The 9936-nt window shown below is 39.8% G+C and overlaps 1 non-coding gene across 1 annotated transcript; it reads left to right on the top strand.

The window, feature by feature from the left end:
• The first annotated feature begins 8823 nt into the window (after positions 1-8823).
• LOC112517544 lies at positions 8824-8930 on the top strand. Its single transcript, XR_003069727.1, has one exon. It is a non-coding gene; the product is annotated as a small nucleolar RNA R71 (small nucleolar RNA).
• The last annotated feature ends 1006 nt before the right edge of the window (positions 8931-9936 follow it).

The following is a 9936-nucleotide window of genomic DNA, read 5'->3' as shown; positions in this document are numbered from 1 at the left end:
CACAACATCGACCTGCTCCAATCTGTCCAAAATAAGCTCAATTTAGACCAAAATCCACTAAAACAGGTTCAACATTCTTCTTAGCATAAAAACAGGGAAAAGAGACAAAATGACTCAAAGTTGGGATATAAATGGAAGATAATCTATCTAAAAGACAATAAAAAGGTACATTACGTACTAAATACTTAGTACGTATCACACCCCCAAACTTAAACCGTTGCTTGTCCCCAAGAAACCAAAAGACAATTAAAAATGACACAATTTTTTTTTAAATTTTGCAAGAAAATGCAGTAAGTGCATACACATGTTGATTATGCCAAAATGCACCATATAGCTTTCATAAATCTCAAGTAAGTATATCCTAACTAACCACTAGCATGAACCATAAGCTAGCTTTATTTGCTTTTTGTTATGCTCAACACATCATAAGTCTAAGATCAATAGGACTTGGAAGTAACTGGTTTACTCTCATTTGGCACATTTTTCCACTCTTTGCCTTTTCTCACTTTTATGCATCAACTTTGAATTTTTTCAATTTTTGGCACTTTTGTGCTCTTTTGTTGAATGCATTTACACCTGCCCCTATGGGACATTTGTGGTGTTTTAGATCTCAAATATGACTTTGAAGCTTTATGCACTTTGATCTCCATTTTTGGTACTTTGTGCTCTTTTGCATTTGCTTTGATCAATATAATCATGTTGGTACCCACCCCCAAACTCAGATTTTTCAATGTCCTCATTGGAAGTATATAGGGGGCTATTTATGCAAAGGCTACAAGTGGCTAGAATATTGAGAAAAGAACAAAAGGCCTACATCCTTTCTTAATTAAGCATATGATGTGGATCAAAATGTGTTCCCAAGCAAAACAAGCTAGTTCTAGTGATACAAAGTGACTAGAAAGTGTAACTAAACTACAAGAATTATTTTGGCTATACAAGCATATGTCAATTATAAACATATGTGTTATTTGCAAGAAAATAAACTAAAAAGTGTAAAAGACAATCCCAGACTCAAGAAAATTAAAACAAGTTGAAATAAAATAAATAAAAGAAGCTAAAGGGGGATGATAGAACCTGTCCTACTCCATAGGAGTAGGTGAAGTGGAGATGCTGTCTTTCAGCTTCTTGCATTCCTCCTTTAATCGAGCATTCTCATCAAACAGCCTTGCACTTTCTGTCTTCAAGGTCTTCAACCTCTTTCCCAACTTCTTCACTTGAGCACTTGACTTTGCTTAAAGCTCAGCCCTTACCATCTTGATGTCTCTTCTTGTCTTCTTTTCGGCAGCCCTCACTTGCTCAATCAACTCTCCCTTCAACCTATCTATCTTGTCAAAGAACTCATTTCTTTGTTCCAACAACTATCCATCAAACTTTTGTTTTGAGCAAGCAGGTCTTGCATCAAACACAGCATATCACCAGCCCCATTCATCTTTTCCTTCTTCTCCCTCAGCCTAGAAACTGTTTTCATGTCTATCTTCCATTTCTCCCCTTGCTCCTTCACCATTTGATCCTCACAATACTGAGGAATTCCATTCTCTACGAACAGCCGTGTGATCAAACTAGGGAAATACATCTTCCCCCTACTTCTACCCACACATGTCCTAATACTCTTCTCTATCACTCTCCCAAAGTTGATGGTCTTACCCGTAACTAGGCAATAAAGCAACAATATTCTCTCCACCGAGACTGAGATGTCATGTGTGGTGGGAGCAATGGAGTGCGTCAAAAAGTTAATCCACACATTTGCATTGGCCGTAAGATTGTAGGCCTTAAAAGTCCTCAACATGTAATTCGAGTGTTCATCCCAAACAGCTCCTGGTTTTCCTATCTCGTCAGCCACCTCAGTCAAGTCCTCTATAGTCGCATGCGTCACCATTCTAGAATAATCAGTCTTCTTAGGGGGGTCTAGGCCATACAGCCGATTGATGGCTTTTGAATTGAACATGAAGGTCATCCCCCTAATAGATATCTTGGATGTGCTATTTGCTGCCAACTCAACATAGAACTCTCTAATAAAAGTCAGGTTATAGGAAGTTGGAACCACGCACATCTTTTCTATACCATGAGCCTCTACCACCTCTCTTATGAATGCAAATTCCCTAATGCTTTGCCTATCAAATCCCTTGTCTGGGAATCCAACACTGTTCTGGAACCTAGCATGCATCTTTTCAGCAGCCTTAGAACTAAAACCATTGTGGGGTCTGATTGGCCTTGGAATGGTGGCTGGCCTTTGGGCCATAGCCACCCTCTTCCTCTTAGGTCTGGAGGAATGCTGCTGCGATGCTACAACATCAGTCTCAGAATTCTTAGGTGACTCAATCACAACCCTTTGAGACCGGGTCTTCTTCCTAGGTGGTTCCTCTTCAACTACTGTCTTTGACTTCTTTTTATCACAGGCCTTGACCAACCTTCTTTTTCTAGACACAACCTCAACAGGGGGTTCTTCATCCTCTTCCCCAAAAAAATTCTTCATTGAGGTCAGGAATAGGATCATGAGGAGCAAAATGAGGCATATCATCGTCATTATCTGTATCTTGCCCAGAGGCAGTCAAAAGCAGAGGCTTCCTCGGTTTTTCAATAACCGTGATATTTTCAAGACTGCATGCCTCACTTTCCATAAAAATTTCTCCTGTTTGTGCCATAAAGGCAGGGTCCTCCTCTTCCTCAGAAGTGAAGAGGCCCTCAGGGGGTGTACTATCAGATGAGGATACCTTTTGAGAAGTTTCGATTGATTCCCTGTTGGTAGTGGTCGGAGATGAAGTTGGGGTTGGGGCCTTCTTTGGAATCGGCACAGTAGATGACTTCACCATTTCTTTGACTTTCTTCAAAGGATCTGCGAAGGGGATAATGGCAGCGAACGGTACCATTTGAAGAGGAGGCACGACTATTGGCACTTCCGGCGGAATAGGGTCGACAGCGACTGGAGTGGTTGACCGTGGCAGTGACGGCGACTGCGGTGGAGACGGTGAGTCTTCATCAATAAGGAGTGTAGATGACTCACCCTTTTTCTTTCGCGCAAAAGGGAGTCTCTTCCCTCTCCTCACCGGCTGTCTTCGCGAGGAAATAGGGGTACGCTTAGCGGCAGTGGCCATCAGCGGTGGCGGGTTAGGCGGTTGCGCCGGCGACTGTTTCGATGCATGCGACGGAGGAGGATCACGAACCGTGGCTCGCTTTACTCTTGCCATTTTCGAACATTGGAGATGGTGGGGGAAGGGGACGGTTATCGGTTGGGAGCGACAGTTAGAAAAATGGGAGGGAAATGAGAAGAGAGAAAAGAGGGTTTTCTTTAAGAATACAAGTGGGTTTTTTCAAAAGGTGAGGGTAAAATGGGAAGAAGATGAGGTACCATGACGTAAGCATTTGGAGCATGCAAGAGGTGTGGGTACTTGAGTACTTGGATGGGAGGCTTCCTTTTCATCTCAAACCAGGAGCTTTCAAAACACAAGTCATAATTTAAGGGTTCAATTAATTTTTGACCATATGTGATGTGTTTGAAAAGTTGGTAGCCATGTCCCCTCAATGACAAAGTAGTACTTTTTCTCTTGCATAAGGTACTAAAATCGGCTGGCATTAAAAAGAGATGACCATTTCTTAAAAAATTAATTTTTAAGAATGACATCATGCATTTTCCATTCAAAAAATTTCAGACTTTAAAATTTTCAAAGATTTTCCATGAAAGGCTAGGGTTTTCAGATGCTGCAGCAAGACCTCAAGCTTTTCTTGATGATTGACTGGACTGCAAAACACACGACAAATAACGACAATATTATTAATAACCATAAAAACAGAATTTAAAACAAATATAAATATTTACAAACACATATTTTGGACTTATAAAAAGTCCAAAAATACCGAAGCTTTTAGCAAAGGGTAACAAAATTCACAAAACATAACTCTGGAATTTCTACCGGATCATGAAATAACTTTACTTTTTGACCGTTAACTTTGAACACTGAATTGTCCTCGGGATTGATTAGGTCAACTGCTCCGTACGGGTAAACTTTATGAATGAGGAAAAGTCCTGACCAACGGGACTTGAACTTTCACGGGAACAGTTTCAACCTAGAGTTAAACAAAAGAGCTTTCAGACCAGCTCTTAACTCCCGGTGTTGAATTCTTTTATCATGCCATTTTTTTGTTTTATCTTTGTAAATCTTGGCATTCTCTTAGGAAAGATTCCTATGTTCCTCTAATTCACACAAATGGACTTTTCTTTTACTGGCAGCCATATTTGGGCACAYATTTAATTCTTTGATGGCCCAATATGCTTTGTGTTCTAGTTCCAAAGGGAGGTGACAAGCTTTACCAAAAACAAGCTTATATGGGGACATACCGATAGGTGTTTTAAAAGCAGTCTGGTATGCCCATAAAGCGTCATCTAATTTGAAAGCCCAATCCTTTCGGTTTGTCTTGACAACCTTTTCTAAAATTCCTTTTATTTCACGGTTTGAGAGTTCGGCTAATCCATTRGTTTGYGGGTGGTAKGCATTTGCTATTCTATGGTTAATGTTGTACTTTTCAAGAACTCCACTCAACAGGTTGTTTACAAAGTGGGTACCCTCATCACTAATTAGTGCCCTTGGGGTACCAAACCTTGTAAAAATCTGTTTTTGAAGAAATTTAACCACAGTTTTTTCATCATTAGTAACACAAGCCATGGCCTCTACCCATTTAGACACATAATCAACAACCACTAGAATGTATTGACAATGATTTGATGGGGGAAATGGTCCCATGAAGTCTATCCCCCATACATCAAACAACTCTACTTCTAAGATCCCATTAAGTGGCATTTCATTCCTTTTGGACATGGATCCACTTCTTTGACACTAATTGCATCTTTGTGCAAAACTGTGGGCATCTTTGAAGAGAGTAGGCCAATAAAATCCATATTGTAATACTTTAGCAGCTGTTCTTTGGCCTCTAAAGTGTCCTCCATATGCTGTTTGGTGGCAATGCTGCAGGATTGCTGCCACTTTAGTTTCAGGGATGCACCTTTTCAAGATTTGATCTGAACTTATCTTAAACAAGTAAGGGTCATCCCAAAGGTAAGTTTTGGTATCATGGAGAAACTTTTTAAACATATGGCCAGAAATATCAGAAGGTCTAATTCCACAAGCTAAATAGTTTGCTATGTCGGCAAACCATGGTGGCTTTGATTCTAACACWAGAATTCTCTCATCGGGGAATGTTTCAACAATCTCCCCTTCTTCTAGGGTTTCTCTAGGCTTCTCTAATCTTGACAAATGGTCTGCAACTTGGTTGTCTACTCTTTTCCTATCCACTATCTCAAGGTCAAACTCTTGCAACAACAAAACCCATCTTATTAACCTAGGTTTAGTATCTTTTTTGGAAATCAAGTACTTGATGGCAGCATGGTCAGTGTGAACAATGACCTTTGTTCCCATCAAATATGATCTATATCTCTCAAAAGCAAAAACCACAGCTAAAAGTTCTTTTTCAGTTGTTGTGTAGTTAAGTTGTGCTTCATTCAAGGTCTTACTTGCATAATAGATTGAATGAAAAACTTTTTCCTTTCTTTGACCCAAGACAGCTCCAACAGCCCAGTCACTAGCATCACACATGATCTCAAAGGGTTTGTTCCAGTCAGGAGCAACAACTACTAGTGCGGTTACTAAAGCTTTCTTCAAAGTGTTGAATGCATTTCTACATTCATCCGTAAAATAAATTTCTGATCATGTTGCAAAAGTAAACACAAAAGTTTTGAGATTTTTGAAAAGTCTTTTATAAACCTTCAGTAAAACCTAGCATGACCAAGAAAACTTTGTATTCCCTTGACAATAGTTGGTTCAGGTAGTTTTTCAATGATTTCAAGTTTAGCTTTGTCTACCTCAACTCCTCTTTTGGAAATCAAATGGCCCAAAACAATGCGTTCTTTGACCATGAAATGACACTTTTCCCAATTTAAAACCAGATCGGTCTCTTCACATCTTTCAAGGCTCCTTTTTAGATTTTCCAAACAATTATCAAAAGATGAGCCATAAACTGAAAAATCATCCATAAAGATTTCTATGGATTTTTCAAGCATGTTAGAGAATATGGACATCATGCATCTTTGAAAAGTTGCAGGAGCATTGCAAAGTCCAAATAGCATTCTCCTAAAAGCAAAAGTACCATAGGGACATGTGAAAGTGGTCTTTTCTTGATCCTCGGGTGATATGGCTATTTGGTTATATCCGGAGTATCCATCCAAAAAGCAGTAATACTCTTTTCCAGCCAACCTGTCTAACATCTGATCAATAAAAGGCAAGGGAAAATGGTCCTTTTGAGTGGCTTTGTTTAGCCTACGGTAGTCCATACATATCCTCCAACCAAACACTATTCTTGTAGGGATGAGTTCATTTTTGTCATTGGTGACAACAGTAAATCCTCCCTTCTTTGGGATACACTGGATTGAACTAACCCAGGAACTACCGGCTATTGGAAAAATTATTCCGGCGTCTAGCCATTTCAAAATTTCCTTCTTCACTACTTCTTTCATGACCGGGTTCAATCTTTTTTGAGGCTCTATAGATTTGAAGTTCTTTTCATCTAGGATGATCTTATGTTGACATATGGAAGGACTAATCCCCCTTAGTCAACAATGGTCCATCCTATGGCTTTGGTGTGCAACTTCAACATATCTACAAGCATCTTTTCTTGATGTAAATCTAGAGTAGATGATATAATGACAGGTAATTTACCTTCCTCTCCTAGATATGCATACTTCAAGTGAGATGGGAGTTGCTTTAACTCCAGATCATGTGGTGAAATTATAGACGGGGTAAAATTCTTAAGCTCACTATTGTCCAGCAACTCAAATGCTGCAGCATCATACGGGACATCACCTTCTAAATCCTCAACAGTATCATTACCTATCTCAACACTATCCTCCTCCTCTAGCTTACAGGCCTTACTAACTCCTTCCTCATAACACATTATCTCAATCTCAGTAACTCCTGAGCATTCCTCTAAGTAATCAGGGTACTTTAAGGAATTAAAGACATTGAATGTGACTTTCTGATATTGAAGTCTCATGGTTAGCTCTCCTATTTGGACATCAATCAAAGTTCCACCAGTGGCTAAGAAAGGTCTTCCTAAGATTATGRGAATATCYTTRWCAGCCTCAAAATCTAGGATGATGAAGTCAGCCGGAAAGATGAATTTGTCAACCTGAACTAAGACATCCTCAATCTTACCTTTTGGATAAGCTATGCTTCTATTGGCCAATTGCAAGGTGATAGTGGTGGGTCTAGCTTCTCCTATGCCTAAGGTGTTGAAAACAAACAAAGGCATAAGGTTGGTCACACAAAACTTTACCAATCTCCTTTCCACCTATAGAACAAGAAATAGTGAAACTCCCTGGGTCTTTAAGCTTAGGGGGTATTTTGTTGGTTAGAAGCGCACTACATCCCTCGGTAAGAGCTACGGTCTCATATTCGGTTAACTTCTTCTTCTTGCTCAAAATATCTTTAAAGAACTTGGCATAACTAGGCATTTGCTCTATTGATTCAACAAGGGGGTATGTTGATGCGCAATGCTTTAAACACTTCCAAAAACTTCTTGAATTGCAGTTCTTCCTTTTGGTTCCTTAACCTTTGGGGAAAAGGAACATAAAGAGGAACTCGCTTTATGATGGCTTTGTTTGGTTGTGTTGAGCAAGATGGGTCTGGAGTGCCTAGAGTCTTGGTCTTACTTTCTTGAGGTTCAGATGGGATTACAACTTTGGTTTTTGGACCTGTTATAACCTCATCCTCAATTGGCTTTTTCCTAGTGACTTCTTTAGGAAATAACAAAGGATATTCTGACTTAGGAGGAACAAAGGTGGTGGTCTCAGGAGGTGGGTTATCCAAAGGTTTTGGTGGACTTTCAGTAACAGGGACCATGGGTATAGTCTCAGGCTTACACAAAACCTGTTCACTTTCTGTTGGTATGGTCTCAGTTAATTCCTTACCTCTCCTAAGAGTTACTACCTTCATATGTTCTTTTCCTAAATCTCTCGGGACTTCAGTGTTACTAGGTAAAGTACCAAGGGCTCTACTATTCTGATTGAGAGCAAGTTGGCTAACTTGTGTTTCCAGGTTTCTGATGGCAGCACTTTGTTGATTGAACAAAGATTGATTTTGAGTCATCATTTGCTGTTGTTCTTGGGACTGAGCCACCAGTCCTTTTATTATAGCTTCCAAGGAAGATGATGAATCGGATTGTGGAGGTGGTTTAGTCTGAAAAGGTAGTTGATTATTTTGAAAATTCTGCTGATTGTGATTCTGAGAATTAGAATTGCTTGCATGTTGATGTTGTTGAAAATTAGGGTTTTCTTGTTGCTTATGGACTGGAGGATTCAAACTTGGACTATTCCATGAAAAATTTGGGTGTTGTCTCCAACTGGCATTGTATGTGTTAGTGTAGGAATTCGATCTATTACGAACATAATTCACAGATTCAGAATTATGTGGACATAGTTCATAAGAGTGTTCCCCTCCACAACAGACACATTGCACTGAGAGGGCAGCTGGAATAGGTGATGTGACAGCTGACTGCACTCCTTGGCCAGAAGTTAGATTTTTAAGCATATTGGCCATAGAAGAGAGTTGTGCTGTCAATGCAGTATATGCATCAACATCATGTATTCCTGCTGTTTTCTTTTGCGGTTGAGCACGTGGATCAGCCCAATGTCCATTATTAGCAGAAATTTTCTCTAGGATCTCATATCCTTCATTGTAGGTCATAGCTGTAAAGGCTCTGCCCGCAGTCGCATCGAGCATCTGTTTTACCTTGGGATTTAACCCATTGTAAAACGTCTCGAGTTGAATACAGTACGGAATGCCATGGTGAGGGCATCTCCTTAACAACTCTTTAAACCTTTCCCAAGCGTCAGGAACAGCTTCATCGTCCATTTGTTTAAAAAGGCAAATTTCATTCCTGGACTTAGCGTTCCTGGTTGGTGGGAAATATTTTCGCAAAAACTTTTCCGCCATATTACTCCATGAAGGCACAGACCCCGGAGTTAATGAATTAAACCATGCATTTGCCCGATCCCTTAGAGAAAATGGGAATAAAGTGAGTCTTAGAGCGTTATTAGACACTCCCGGGATCAGGAAAGCATCAGTGATTTCCATAAAGGATTTCAAATGTGAGTGTGGGTCCTCCGAAGGTAATCCATAAAATTGTCCGTTTGTTTGCAACATGTGAAACATAATCGGTTTTAGTTCAAAATGAAGAGCGGTCATATACGGCCTAACTATCCCGGAATTTAATTACTCAAAATCCGGAATGGCATAGTCCATGATCCGTCCATTTTTGGAATTTGCCAAATTAATGATGTTCGGAGTTTGCTCTCTTGGTTGTTCATTATTCTCCGACTCTGTTTCCTCATTATGATTATTATGGTGGTGGTGTTCTTGCTGAAAATTCGGAAAAGGTGGTATTGTCCCAAAGGTAGGCGGTTGGTTTTCTAAATGTGGAATCTCAGGGATGATTGGGGGAGGTAACTCCATGTTGGGAGAGAGTAGAGCAAAAAATGCTCTTTGAGCTCTCCTTCTTTGGCGAAACGTTCTCTCAATATCGGGATCCAATTCAAAAATTTCCTCGTGATGTCTCCATGACATACACTACTTTTAAAAACGGTTTTAAAAACGGGACGAGAAAATCAAACCGTTTACTTTACTTAAAAGAAAACTTTTAACTACCTAATCCCCGGCAGCGGCGCCAAAAACTTGATGGGCTTGGAACACCACAGTCACAAACAACAATCAGGACCAAAAGCAAGTATACAAATAGTCCTAATATCGTCTTTCAAGTAATAAAAGTGGTACAAGTATCGGATATCGTCCACAGGGATCGTAGTAAAAGTTTAAAAGAAAGTAAAGTTAAGGAAATGATTTCAGAAGGCGAATTCGAAGACTTTGATTAGAACAGAGTTAACACAACTAAAAA

Source organism: Cynara cardunculus (assembly GCF_001531365.2).
Source record: "Cynara cardunculus var. scolymus isolate 2C chromosome LG 8, CcrdV1, whole genome shotgun sequence".
Classification (NCBI taxonomy): domain Eukaryota; kingdom Viridiplantae; phylum Streptophyta; class Magnoliopsida; order Asterales; family Asteraceae; genus Cynara; species Cynara cardunculus.
The sequence above is the reverse complement of the archived record's forward strand: the minus strand, read 5'-3'. Positions and strand labels throughout refer to the sequence as shown.